The sequence below is a fragment of the Rhinolophus hipposideros genome, assembly GCF_964194185.1.
Source record: "Rhinolophus hipposideros genome assembly, chromosome: 4".
Taxonomy (NCBI): domain Eukaryota; kingdom Metazoa; phylum Chordata; class Mammalia; order Chiroptera; family Rhinolophidae; genus Rhinolophus; species Rhinolophus hipposideros.
In genome coordinates this window covers 84362567-84377109 of record NC_138050.1, presented here as the reverse complement: position 1 = coordinate 84377109, position 14543 = coordinate 84362567, and positions in this window count along the sequence as shown.

Below are 14543 nucleotides of genomic sequence, written 5' to 3'. Positions count from 1 at the left end.
TTACGTCAACCCCAAAATGATAAAGGGGACTATATAACAAGAAGACATAACAGTCATCAATATTTATGCCCCCAATCAGGGAGCACCAAAATATACCAAGCAAATAATAACAGAACTAAAGGGAGAAATTGACCAAAACACAATTATACTAGGGGAACTAAATACATCATTGACAACTATAGATAGATCATCAAACCAGAAAAAAAATAAAGAAGTAGCAGCCCTAAATGACAATTTGATGAAATGGACATAATTGACATTTATAGAGCACTTCATTAGACTATACATTTTTTTTTCTTGTGTACATGGAACATTCTCAAGGATAGATTATATACTGGGATATAAAACTAGCCTCAGCAAATTTAAGAAGATTGAAATCACACCAAGCATATTCTCTGATCACAAGCCTTTGAAATTGGATATCAACTGCTAAAAAGAAAGCAGGAAAAACCACAATTATGGAGATTAAACAACATACTGTTAAAGAACGACCAGTTCAAAGAAGACATAAGAGGAGAAATCAAAAACTACATAGAAACAAATAAGAATGAAAATACATTATACCAAAATTTGGGGGATGCAGCGAAAGCAGTTTTAAGAGGGAAATTTATATCATTACAGGCCTATCTCAAGAAACAACAAAAATCCCAGGTAAGTAACCTAAAGATACACCTTAAAAAAACTAGAGAAAGAAGAACAAATGAAACCCACAGTCAGCAGAAGAAAGGAAATAACAAAAATCAGAGCAGAACTAAATGAAACAGAGTACAAAAAGACAATAGAAAAAAATTAATGTGACAAAGAGCTGGTTCTTTGAAAAGATTAACAAAATTGACAAACCCTTAGCTAGACTCACTAAGATAAAAAGAGAAAAGACACTAATAAACAAAATCAGAAATGAAAGAGGGGCAGTTATCACAGATGCCACAGAAATACAAAGAATCATCCAAGAATACTATGAAGGACTATAAGCCACCAAATTCAATAACCTACAAGAAACTAACAAGTTCTTAGAAATATATAACCTTTCTAGGCTGAATCATGAAGAATTGGAAAGTCTAAATACACTGACCACCAGTAAGAAAATTGAATCAGTCATCGGGAATCCTCCCAAAAGCAAAAGTCCAGGACCAGATGGCTTCACTAGTGAATTCTACCAAACCTTTAAAGAGGATCTAATACATGTACTACTCAAACTCTTCCAAAAAACTGAAGAAGAGACAATACTCTCTAACTCATTTTATGATGCCATCATTACCCTGATACCAAATCCTGGTAACGATAACACAAAAACAGAAAACTACAGACCAATATCTTTGATAAATACAGATGCAAAACTCTCAACCAGTTTGTAGCAAATTGAATGCAACAATACATTAAAAAGATTAGTCATCGTGACCAGGTGTGGTTCATCCCAGGGGCACAAGGACAGTTCAGCATACGCAAATGCATCAATGTGATACACCAGATAAACAAAATAAAGAACAAAAATCATATGATTATTTCAATTGATGCAGAAAAAGCATTTGACAAAATACAACATCCATTTATGATTACAACAATAAAATAGGTATAGAAGGAAAATACTTTAACATAATAAAGGCCGTATATAACAAACCCTCGGCTTGTATCATAATTAACAGTGAAAAACAAAAGCCATTCGCTCTATGTTCACAAACATAAAAGGTCTGTCTCCTATAACCTCTGCTTTTCAACATAGTGTTGGAAGTCCTTGCCAGAGCAATCAGGAAAGACAAAGAAATAAAAGGCATCCGAATTGGAATGAAGAAGTTAAACTGTCACTCTTTGCAGATGACATGATGCTATATATGGAAAACCATAACGAATTCACCAAAAAAGCTATTAGAATAAATGAAAACAGTGAAATTGTAAGCTACAAAATCAACGTAGAAAAGTCCATTGCATTCCTATATACTAACAATGAAATCTCAGAAAAAGAGATTTAAAAAATTCCTTTTGCAGTTGCAACAAAAAGAATAAAATACCTAGGAATAAACTTAACCAAGGATGTGAAAGAACTATATGCTAAAAACTATAAGACATTTGTAAAGAAATTGAAGAAAACACAAAGAAATGGAAAAACATTCCATGCTCATGGATTGGAAGAATCAATATAGTTAAAATGGTCATATTACCCAAAGCAATATACAAATATAATACAATCCCCATCAAAATCCCAATGGCACTTTTTAAAGAAATAGAACCAAAAAAATCATCAGATTTGTTTGGAACCACAAAAGACCCCAATAGCCAAAACAATCCTAAGAAAAAAAAAAAAAAACAATGCTGGAGGTATCACACTCTCTGACTTTAGCTTGTACTACAGGGCAACAATAATCAAAACAGCATGGTATTGGCAAAAAAACAGATACATAAAATAATGGAACAGAATTGAGAACCTAGAAATAAAACCACATAAATATGGACAGATAATTTTTGACAAAGAAGCAAAAACATACAATAGAGAAAAGAGAGCTTCTTCAATAAATGGTGCTGGCAGAACTGGAAAGCCACATGCAAAAGAATGAAACTGGATGCTATCTGTCACCATGTACCAAAATTAATTCAAAATGGATCAAAGACTTAAGCATAAGACCTGACACAATAAACTGTATAGAAGAAAACATAGGTACTAAACTTATGGACCTTGGGTTCAAAGAGCATTTTATGATTTTGACTCCAGAGGCAATGGAAGTAAACGCTAAAATAAATGAATGGGACTATATGAAACTTAAAAGCTTCTGCACAGCAGAAGAAACCATCTGCAAAATAAAGAGGCAACCTACTGAATGGGAGAAAATTTTTGCAAACAGTGCCTCCAATAAGGGGCTAATATCCAAAATATGCAAGGAACTCATATAACTCAACAACTGAAAAACAAACAACCCAACAGAAGAATGGACAGAGGACCTGAAGGGACATTTTTCCAAAAAAGACATACAAATAGCTAATAGACATGTGAAAAAATGCTCAACATAATTAATCATCAGAGAAATGCAAAAAAAGAAACCACAATGAGATATCACCTCACCCCAGTTAGAATGGCTATCATCAACAAGACAAATAATAACAAGTGTTGGAGAGGCTGTGGAGAAAAAGGAACCCTCATACACTGTTGGTGGGAATGCAGATTGGTGCAGCTGCTATGGAAGGCAGTGTGGAGGTTGCTCAAAAAATTACAAATAGAATTACCATATGACCCAGCAATCGCTCTCCTGGGTATCTACCCAAAGAATTTGAAATCATTTATACATAAAGATACGTGTGCTCCAATGTTCATTGCAGCTTTGTTTACGGTGGCCAAGACATGGAAACAACCAAAATGTCCTTCGATAGATGAACGGATAAAGAAGTGGTATATATACACAATGGAATACTACTCAGCAGTAAGAAAAGATGAAATAGGACCATTTGTGACAACATGGGTGGATCTTGAGATTATAATGCTTAGCGAAATAAGTCAGACAGAAAAAATAGAGAATCATGATTTCACTGATATGTAGTATATAAACCAAAAACAACAAAAGAACAAGAAAACAAATGAGAAACAAAAACTCAGACACAGACAATAGTTTAGTGGTTACCAGAGGATAAGAGGGAAGGGGATGGTATATGAGGGTAAAAGGGATCAAATATATGGTGATGGAAGGAGAACTGACTCTGGGTGGTGAACACACAATGTGATTTATAGAGGATGTAATACAAAATTGTACCCTGAAATCTATGTAACTTTACTAACAATTGTCACCCAATAAACTTTAATTAAAAAAAAAAAATAGAAGAAGTCAGTGAGCACTGTTTTTCCTATTTTAATTAGTAAGAGGAATTTAGACCTATCACTTCACTTCTAGTTTGAAGATGTTTCTGAAGACAGAGCTGTTATTTTTGTGGACTAGAGCTACAAAATTCAATTCATGAACTGCTGTTCTTTCCACATTATTACACTACACATGCCTGTTATTCTCTAGAAGGCTTGTCACTTGTCTGACTATTTAGAAACACTTCGTTTGAGGTCAAAGAAAGAGGGTGCATTTTGATGATTTGTTTTGCCTCCTGTGGCTTCCTCTTTACATTAAAATATATTCTTTCCAAAAATGCCATCATCAAAAGGGCCATTTTCGTGATGAAAATAAGAACAAAATATCTGATGATATAGTTATTGGATTCATCATATTTATAAAGACAATAATTATAACTTTGACATTAATTGCAGCCCATTGGTGGTTTTCTATTCTGCCCCTACCAATAGGCCCTTGCCAATCCAGGCTTCAATTTATTTTGCATTAACTCTGCCTCAAATATAATGATTACCATTTAACTCAGTGGTTACATAATCCTAGTGAAATTTTAATGTGGACATCTTGCATTAACTTTCTTTCCTTTAACAACAACAACAAAAAAAGAAAAAGTGCCCCCTACACAAATGAAACTCAATTTCACGGCACATTATCTCTCTCAATTCTTTCCTCACAGCTTTCATTTTCATTAAAATCACAGACAACCATAAATTAATAATTACTTCAGGTTGACTAAATGCAGGCCAAACTATTTAGCTCTTGCTTTCCTACAGTGGCCCTTCTTGTTCATGCTGGAAAAATGTTAATTTAGATAATGTGGCTTGTCCCTTGTCTTATAATTCTGTTTTGCAGTTTCACTGATCTATAATGGTCTGTTCTTATTAGATAGTATTAACTTTATCTTTTGTTCAATCAAGCTTTACACTTTGCTTTGTGTATAACTATTGCAAACTCTCAGCTGAAATGTGTCATTATCTACATTTCTATTATATTTCAATTCTTCTCAAAATGTGTTCTGTGTTTACTAACTTATTTGGGATTCCAAGCATTCAAAAATGTATTGTCCATTAACTTAGTGTGGCAGAGATACTTAAAAGGAGAATTAAGATATACACATAAAATTCTAACCTTTCATAATTGTGAGAATTTCACATAAGCTATATAATTTTACATTTCAAAAGATTCAGGCAATATTTGTTTCACTTAAAGAAGTAGTAACTAAGAATGCAATGCAACTGCTTCTCTTGTTTCTCTATTTGAGAACTCTGATTAGCCTTAAGTCATTACACTGTTTACTTAAAACCCTACTTCCTTAGACAACTTTTTAAGATATGCATCTATTTTTATAGAGGTTCCAAAGGGAAAGGAGTTACACAATTGTACATTAGTACACTGAGAACAATAAAATACAGGATCTGCCAGCAGAAATGGAAGTTAACAGTTTAGTCTCTGGCAATGTTATTTTTGAGAATGCTTTCACTTTCTTAAGTTTAGGTTAACCTAGCGGTTGATTGGAACTAAATAGAATTTCCTCAGTACTTTAGAATGTATGCTATGTTAATAATGGTTGCAAGTAAGTTAAATAATATGAACAAGTTTAACAAGTTTAAATTAGACTACAGAAAAACAAAAAACTCTGATTAAAATATATATTTATATTTTATTTCAACTTTATTTCAAGCTTTTGGAAAATTGAGTAATTGTTTGAAGATGTGATGGAAAGCTCTTACCTTTAGCCCAAAGTGTAAATCACTTACATCATCCAACACAGTGGTGCTCTCAATGATATCCTTAAATAAACATCCTCACCTGCTACTCTATGAGACAAACATTTCTCGCTAAAATGTTTTTCTTTACTTGGGATTACTGTAATTCAATCTTTATTTCTATCATCTAAATTGAAAACCACAAACTGTGTTGTTGGAAGACATCATATTCATTTCTGCTCATTTATTAAAGAATACAATTTTAAAAACAAACTAAATTAATTTTTAAGGAATATGTCACCACAATTGATTTGTTGGCTAAACTCATTCAATAAGTCTATTTGACTCCACTGAGCTTATGGCAATTTTTAAAATAATAGCCTGAGATGACTTTCTTTAGTGTTAATTCACATAGTAATTGCCACCAAATTATCCAATTTGTACTGATGTTATTAAGTTATAGAGACACATGGCATTTTCATTATTTGATTTTCCAATGAATATTTTCCCTAACTAATGATAAATCATGTAAGCCATGTTTACTAATGATCGTATCCTGAAAATGTCCATGTGTATTGAAGGCATAGTTGCTCTGAACCCACAATCTAAAGAGTCCCAGAGGAGGCATCTGAAATGACTCAAACAATACAATAGTTTGAAATTGATCTGGGAATCTCATTTCCCTCTTTGTACCAAAGCTCAACTCCATTTGCTATAAATATTATGATACTATTCTGCACGTATTAACATCACTCAGTGCTTTAGCTAAAACATAACTTACTTAATAATACAAATTAATTTTACAGGCATTGTACTTTTAACCCCTATATTCTGAAATTTATTTTTGTAATGGGAGCAATGGAAGAATCTAAGTGTATCATGATATTTAAGCTATTAATCTTTTTTATATATTTCAATTTATAAAAAGTGAATTCAATATATTAGAGTTTTATCATTAAAGGCAAGTAGATTAAGAAAATGATGTTATTTTCTGGAATATTAACAGATATATATATATATATATTATATATATATATTATATATATAAATATATATATTTTTTTCCTTTTTGACTCAAGATTTATGTGAAATTTTGAATAAGCCCCTACATTTACATTTTAAATAATCCCCTTCCCTAATATAGAAACATCACTCTCTAATCATTTCTTTTTGAGTCTTTTATGGTCACATTTTTTTTTATATTGTAATATATGACATTTATGTAAATCTTAAAAAAAGAAACAAGGGACATATTTTCCTTAACGTGTTCATTCATTAATTGCCTATGTGAAATTGAATGGATGGACTTTTTTGTTCAGCAGACTTTATACTCCTGACCCATCACGTATCCTTTCTTGATGTTTTGACGGCTACTTATATTTTTGAACCTCAACAATTTACTTCGTAAAAAGAGAGTACACTTACCTCACAAAATTATTTTGAGGATTAGAAAACAAAATATTTTAACATATTTAGTAGAATAAGAACCTATGAATAGTACTTGTTAGTCCTTCCTTTTATTTCACCTTTCAGAACTCACAGCCACATTTATTTTTATTAACTTCAAATAGCAGTTGCTATTTAGAAAATACCTTATATCGTTACAATAAGGAAGGGCTGTTTGTATTTTTTCTCAAGATTACCCTAAGAAAGAAACTGTAGAGTTGTAAGAAACATGGCCTAATGCCAGTCAAGCTGTGGCTAATGTTCATGTTAAGGAGCTAAAGGCAAGCTAATGTTTATGAAAAGGAAGAGCAAGGGTTGAAGGATAGGAGAGTAGGTTAGAAAAGTATTTGATTCCTTGAAATCAAATAATGAGGAGGTCTGTATTGGTCTCCAAGCAATAGAGACTAGCCCTCCCTGGGAATGCTGCTGGAACTCTGATGCCTGTGACTGAGCTGGAGCCACTTGCTTGGCATAGTTTATAGAAGATGAGCCAAACATCAAATATAAACTGAAAAACTTTTTTTCAGGACATTCCTAACAATCTACTGAGATTGGTTTAATGAAGTTGAAGTCTTCCTTCCACCCCGAAACCCCACAAAATAACAGAAAACACATATTATAAAAGAGTAAATCCATACAGGCTCTGAAAATGTAGTGTACTTTCAGTGTTCCATAAATATTGAAAAATTTTGAAGGTTAAAAAATACGAGTATAACTACATAGAAAAACAGAACTGGGGAATACTTGAGCACTAAACACATGCAGGCTGAAATATGACAGAGATAGAAACATTTGCAGAAGACCAGGTCCTGAGTCAATCAGTTGTGTCACTGGCTTTTGAGAGTGAGAATTCAAAGAGTTGCATTTGGAGCAGCTAGGTGGGCCAGACTCTCCTTCTTTCCCTTATTGTCCTCAACATTATTATTAGCAATATTCATAGTCAAATGATAGCAGTAAATCTAGCAGTTGGAGAAAAACGGTGCGACCATGTCTTAGGCACCTATTAATCACCAGAAACGATAATCCGTACATCTACGTTAGAGATAATTCACCCACAATAAGAATTCTGAAAAATTCAGGAAAATCAACCAAAAACAATAGTTAACAAATATCAAAAGTTTATGTGACAGGCACTATGCTAGGTACTTTATACACATTACCTGATTTACTCGGTACAATAATTCATAATGAATATCAGTAGTTACACTTTATTTTAACTGCTGAGAAATTTTCTGCTTGAAAGACTAAACAATAACACTTAGGTCATATAGCTAGCAAGTAAGAGAACTAACTAGCATTTGATCCTAAATAATCTGACCCAGAGTATCTCTTAGCAGACATCTTGATGATATATCAGAATTCTGTATTATCTCAGAATGATTCTAAAAGAAAAAGGGATGGAGATCATGATAGACCATTTACTCTAACATTTACCTCATAATAGTTCCAAAGAACTTTTACCCTATGATCCTGTACTCCCTATTACGAGGTTGGACAATTAAATTTGACAATTTCCACTGTGCGCTTACACGGTTGAAAGTTCGCACACTTAATTGTCCAACCTTCATATTTATCCAAAGGAATCAAAAACTTATGTCCACACAAAACCCTGCACACAGATGTTTATAGCAGCTTTATTCATAATTGTGAATACTTGGAATTAACAAAGAAGTCCTTCAGTATGTGCATGGATAAATAAACTTCGATGGAATAAGCAATGGAATATGATTTGGTGCTACAAAGAAATGAGCTATCAATAACTGAAAAGACTTGGAGTAACCTTACATGCATATTACGAAGTGAAAAAAGCCACTCTGAAAATTCTAAGTACTGTATCATTCTAAGATATTCTGGAAAAGGCAAAATGATGGAGATAGGGAAAACATCAGTGGTTGCCAGTGGTTGGGGTGAGTGGGGAGGAGAGATAAGTAGGTGAAGCACAGATTTTTTAAGGCAGTGAAAATACTCTGTATGGTACTATAATTATGAATATATGTCATAATATATTTGTGCGAAGCCGTAGAATAGACACCACCACCAGATAAACCCAAAGTAGACTATGGACTTTGGGTGATTATGGTGTGTCAATGCAGATATTAATACATCAGTTGTAACACATGTACCACTCTGATAGGAGATGTTAAAAATGGCAGGAGCTATGTATATGTGAGGGCAGGGGCTATACGGAAATCTCTGCACCTTCTGCTCAATTTTGTAATGAACCTAAAACTGCTCTACAAATTAAATAAAAAATCAAAAGTTCCAAAAGGGAATAAAAGAGTAGAAATAAAAGGAAATAATAGAAGAAAATTGTTGAGAGCTGAAACTGTAAGGACTGACTGAAGGATACACTAAGTACTGTACAGGACTAACAGAAAAGGAACACAACTAGACAAACCATGACATTCCAGCATCATATGAATAAAGAAAACATCCTTAAAGTTTGTGAGAGTGATAAAGGCTGCTTTTCTAAAACTCTGAACTCAAAAAAAATAATTTAACAAAGTTACATGAAGCCGTGCTTATAAACCTAAGTTGAATTAATTACTTCAACTGTCACTTATATGTCAAAACAAAAAAGTAAAGATATTTAAGATGAAAAAATACTCAAGGATGATACTCCATACGATATTCTGTCTAAAGATTACAATTCTGCCACTAACTCCAGATGATCTTAAGATGAGTGTTGTTTGAAGGAGGATATGGGTAAAAAGTCTGGGTAGGAAGGTAATGGCAAAGTTTTTGTCTTATTCAAAAGAAAGATATAGATGCTCATTATTTATAGATTGATCAAAACATAATTGTGTTAAATGATTAAAGATAATGAAAGGAAGACTAGAAATATAATATTTTAATATTATTAATATTTTCCCCAAACATGAAGAAAAGATAAAGGAAAAAGAAGGAAGTGATGAATATACAAAACCCTAAAAGTAAATATAAAGAAATGATAGTACAGCATGTTAATAAACTGCCATTTAAGTGCCATCCTAACAAATAAGATCAGGTTAATGCCTTTATTAAAAGGCACAGATTATGAAAAATTGTTAAAAGAAAATTTATGATATGAGAAAATGAAAATCTATATAAGAGATACAAATAAAACAAAATTGCATTCACTATTTCAACATCTTTATATAATTGGTTTGATATATATATATATATGTATATATATATGTATATATATATATGTAAAGAAATGTTTGTAAATACAAAACAATTTTAACACTAGTAATATAAGGCAAAATATGATTCAAGTCAAAATTTTATGGATTGACTTTTATGTTTTATTAAAATTTAAAGGTCACCAATATGTATTTTAAAATACAAAAAGGGAAAAAAGTGAGAAAGGGCCAATGACAAATGCAGAACCTATATAGTGAAAAATATGGCAAATTTCCCTCTACAATTGATATATCAAATAACCAAATACTAAGGTAAAACTAAGTAGAGATGGTAAAACATCAATAATATAATTGTGTTGAACTAATATACGTATTGAATATTTTAATTGTGTCAAAAGAATGCATTTATTAAAAACACATGGAATTGTCACAAAAACTGACCTTTGAGTCTAAAAGTAAATCTCACTAAAGTAATTTTTACAGCATATTTTGTAGGCTATATATCAGATAGTAATATAAGACAATAATTTAAAAAAAAGATAACATTTCTCTACTCCCTAATTCACTCATATTGACAATAGTTTTTATAAGGAATCGTTAAACAAGAATACTGATAAAATTAAAAATAGAAATTATTAAAAATTTTAAGTGTATGATACTAATGGTGTTTCCTATTAAAAAACACCTGTATGATATAGCCAAAGTATCACCTGTAATATGTTAAGATATAAATGCATTAAGGTAAAATTAAGATGAACTGAAAATAACAGAGTCCACCTACATATCCAAAATGTAGAAGAATAACAAGCAAAAACAATTTTAAAAATAGAGGTAAGAACAAGAAATAATAGAGCAGAATGTAATAAGAACATAGTTTTCATTGATATATTGAAAAGTTGGTTCTTTGAAAATTAATTTTTGCAAACCTGAGTTAAGGAAAATTGTAACAGGAAAAAGATAGCATTAAAATTTAAAAGGATGTGTAACAAAGGAGGTTAAAACTTTAAGATAATATCATTTTACACTAACATATTGGAATGACTAAATAAAAATTGCTAAGTAAGAATAATTCAAACAGAGCTCATCAGGACTGCCACAGGCAGACGATTAAGTGACCACCACTTTAAGCAAATATTCTTTAAACATTTATTCAAATTTCATCATCAGGGGAAGTGAAAAATTAGTGAATATTTACCACACACTAGGCATTATGTTAAGTGCCCTATATGGATAATCTAATTTAAGCCTCATTAAAAATAATAATAAACTAAATACTCTATGGGGCATGTACGATTTATCTACCATCACATGGGTAGGCTAAGAGCCCAAGCCAAGATTCAAATCTAAGCTCTCTGGATCTAGAGCTTAGTCTCCATGCTATTCTTCCTTTTATTAGTAAAAACAAAAAAGCCTGCTTTTTTAGGCATGTGACTCATATGTGAGAATCTTGTAGTTTTTTTCTATAGGACTGACCAAAAGCAAACTCCACTATCATCAGAACATAGGTGAGCTATTTAAAATTTATTGATTCCTGTTAGCATAATGGAACAAGGGGTTTATGATGTAGAGTACACAGCATTTCCTTAGAGAAATCTCCAAGTACCTCTTCTAAGATTGTAGTTCTGAGGTCTCTTGACTCTTTTTTCGTCTATAGCCCTTCACCTTCCAAGGAAGCTCCTGGTATCCTCTTATTGAATCCCTAAAAATTTTACTTGAATCTCTCCTTGAATCTCTCCTTACATGTAGCAAAGAGCATTGTGATTTTTCTCAACATTTGTCGTAATATATATAGACACCCCCGTCTACTCAGTAATATTGTCTTAACACATTGCGAAAGTCATTGTGCCAAGTATAAAAAGTTTGTTTGCTATCAGAAAAAACAATTACCTCTTAGCAAAATCCACACTTCTTTGAAGGCATTGTGTTTGACATGAATAAATTAGAACTAAAATGTCTATTGCATGCACTGACTAGGAATATAACAAATTTGAATTGTATAAGATGGATAAGGAGTCACTCTTGGAAAATGGAGTAAACAGCACCATAGCTGTATTCATTTTAGTGATGTTGTATCACCATATAGAGTAATCACCTCACCTGGAAATCCCTCTTACTGTTATCCTGTCTTTGTGTCTTGGTCATTTTTGCTTATCAAGATAACAGTAAAATACGGACTTACAAACAAGGATAACTATAAATCTTCAACTATGTATACTTGTTAAATAAAATATTTATATTAAAACAAGTTATTTTTCATAACTGAGAGAGTATAATATAAACATTAAAAAAACATTAACAGTACAAAACCCAGATGCAGGCTGCTTGGTGTGAACCTTGGCTTAGCCATTCATTGTCTATGTAACCAGAGAGAGTGATTCCTTAGCCCGTCAGAGCTCCAGGTTTCTCCTCTATAAATGGAAAATGATAGCCCTACTTGAAAGGAATGTTGTTGAGGTTAAATGAGATAATATGTAATAGTATTTAAGCATAAAAAAATAAGAAGCTACAATTATTTTTTCTGCTTTTTGAATCCTACTTATATGTATTAATAATATGTATGAATACAGCTTTTCATTTTCTTTTTCATTGAACATTTTTATTTTCTGAAATTCTAAAGTTGTGTTCCTTAATTTTTTTCATTTTTTTAAAATTTGGTTTTACTGTTTCCTCTGCACTTGATTCATGGGTGTTTCCATCCACTTTGAGAGTTTCAATAAAACTTTGTCTGCAGTTACCTCCTATATTGAAATGCTTTGGGCCTCCCTAGATTTTCAGCCAATTCCTCCCAAAATATCCATGTCTTAATAAACAGATACATATAGGTACACTATCCTTACCTCAAACTGAATGCGCCTAATACTAAAAATGTATGTTCTCAAAACAATTTATCTTGTTTTCCATCAAGGGTAACTTTTCTATCTCAATTATAACAGCCCAAACTTTATTATTAGATTAATGCCTCTCTCTCTTCCATCTATAAAATATACTTATCAGGTTTGAAAAGCCCATAGATTCTCCTCCAATATTTCTTACATTTGTCTGCTTGTTAATAACATCTTGCCTAAACTCTTACAATAGTTTTCTACCCTGACTCGTTCCTTCCAGTTGCTTTCTCTTCCATGTTATATTCTACATAAGGCATTATGATTTATCTTGATAAACCACAACTTCAGTCTTCCTCTAAATGAAATACAGTGAATCAAACAAGTGTTTTTTCCCTTTTTCTCAATTCTTGTAGCATTTTATTTGCAACTCTAATGGTAAGCATCCCTAAAATATTGTTTGAGGCTTCATAGTGTTTTCCCAGACATCAAACAGGTGTTTGAATACTGAATCAATTTTGGAAATTTATTAAGCCTGTTTGAATCTGTACTCCATTAGCATAAAAACTTTAAAGTACAGAAAATAGGACCAGGCAGATAGTAAGTTCTCAATAAATATTAATTTTCTTATACAACCACTAGTGAGGAATATCATTCTCTTAATTTTAAATACACTTTTGTAAAATTATAACTCTCTTGAGCATAACAATTCTAATTCTGATATTCCTATATATCACTTATCTTTGTACTCTCTCTACAGTCCTTGCATAGAGTCAGCATGTAATAATATCACATTCAATTATTTTGATTAATAATAAAAAAATCATTATAATAGTTAATGTTATAAATTTAGATGATTTCTTAAACATTCGGTATTTTTCACCAGGTGTTCATTGAACTTAATTCAAACTCTGATTTTGACCTGTATTAATGACATGAGAGGTTAGGAATGCCTGACCTGTAAGTTCTGAGGTTAACATTGTACATGAGAACTACTGGTCATGAAAAAGTGCATGATTTTTCTTGAAAACAATTCCAGGAAATATACTGCTATATAGATTGGGTTATATCCATCCAGAATAGTATTGAATGTCTGCTATAGCCATTGCTTCCTCCAAATTTAGATTATGAGTAATAGAGTCATACAAAGTTTACTAACAGGAAAAAGTAATTGTTTAGACAATGTTCTCCTCATTGTATTGAAATATTTCATGCATAGTCACCATGGAGATGGAATAAAAAAAGGTTAGTTAGGAAAGCATCCTTCAAAATGTTAGAATATACAAGAATAATTTTGCAATAGCACTATAATTTAGTATCAAAATATTTTACACAGCAAACATTGTATTATTCTACTTTTCTATTGTCTATTTTGTGTAGTGGTATATGCTTTTGGAGCTATGAAGCATAATAATATTTCAAAGAAATATTAAGAAGTTACATAGATCTGAAGAAAGTGCAACAATGGTCAGGTAGGTAAATATCTTATTAAATGGAAGAACCATTTAATGTGCTTTTATCACTGTTATTTTTTTCTATGAATTTATTTTTTAATTCTAGAGAATAAACTTTAAGTAAGTAAAGCTGAAGGAACATATTAGGCATATCAAATCAGCATTGAAATGA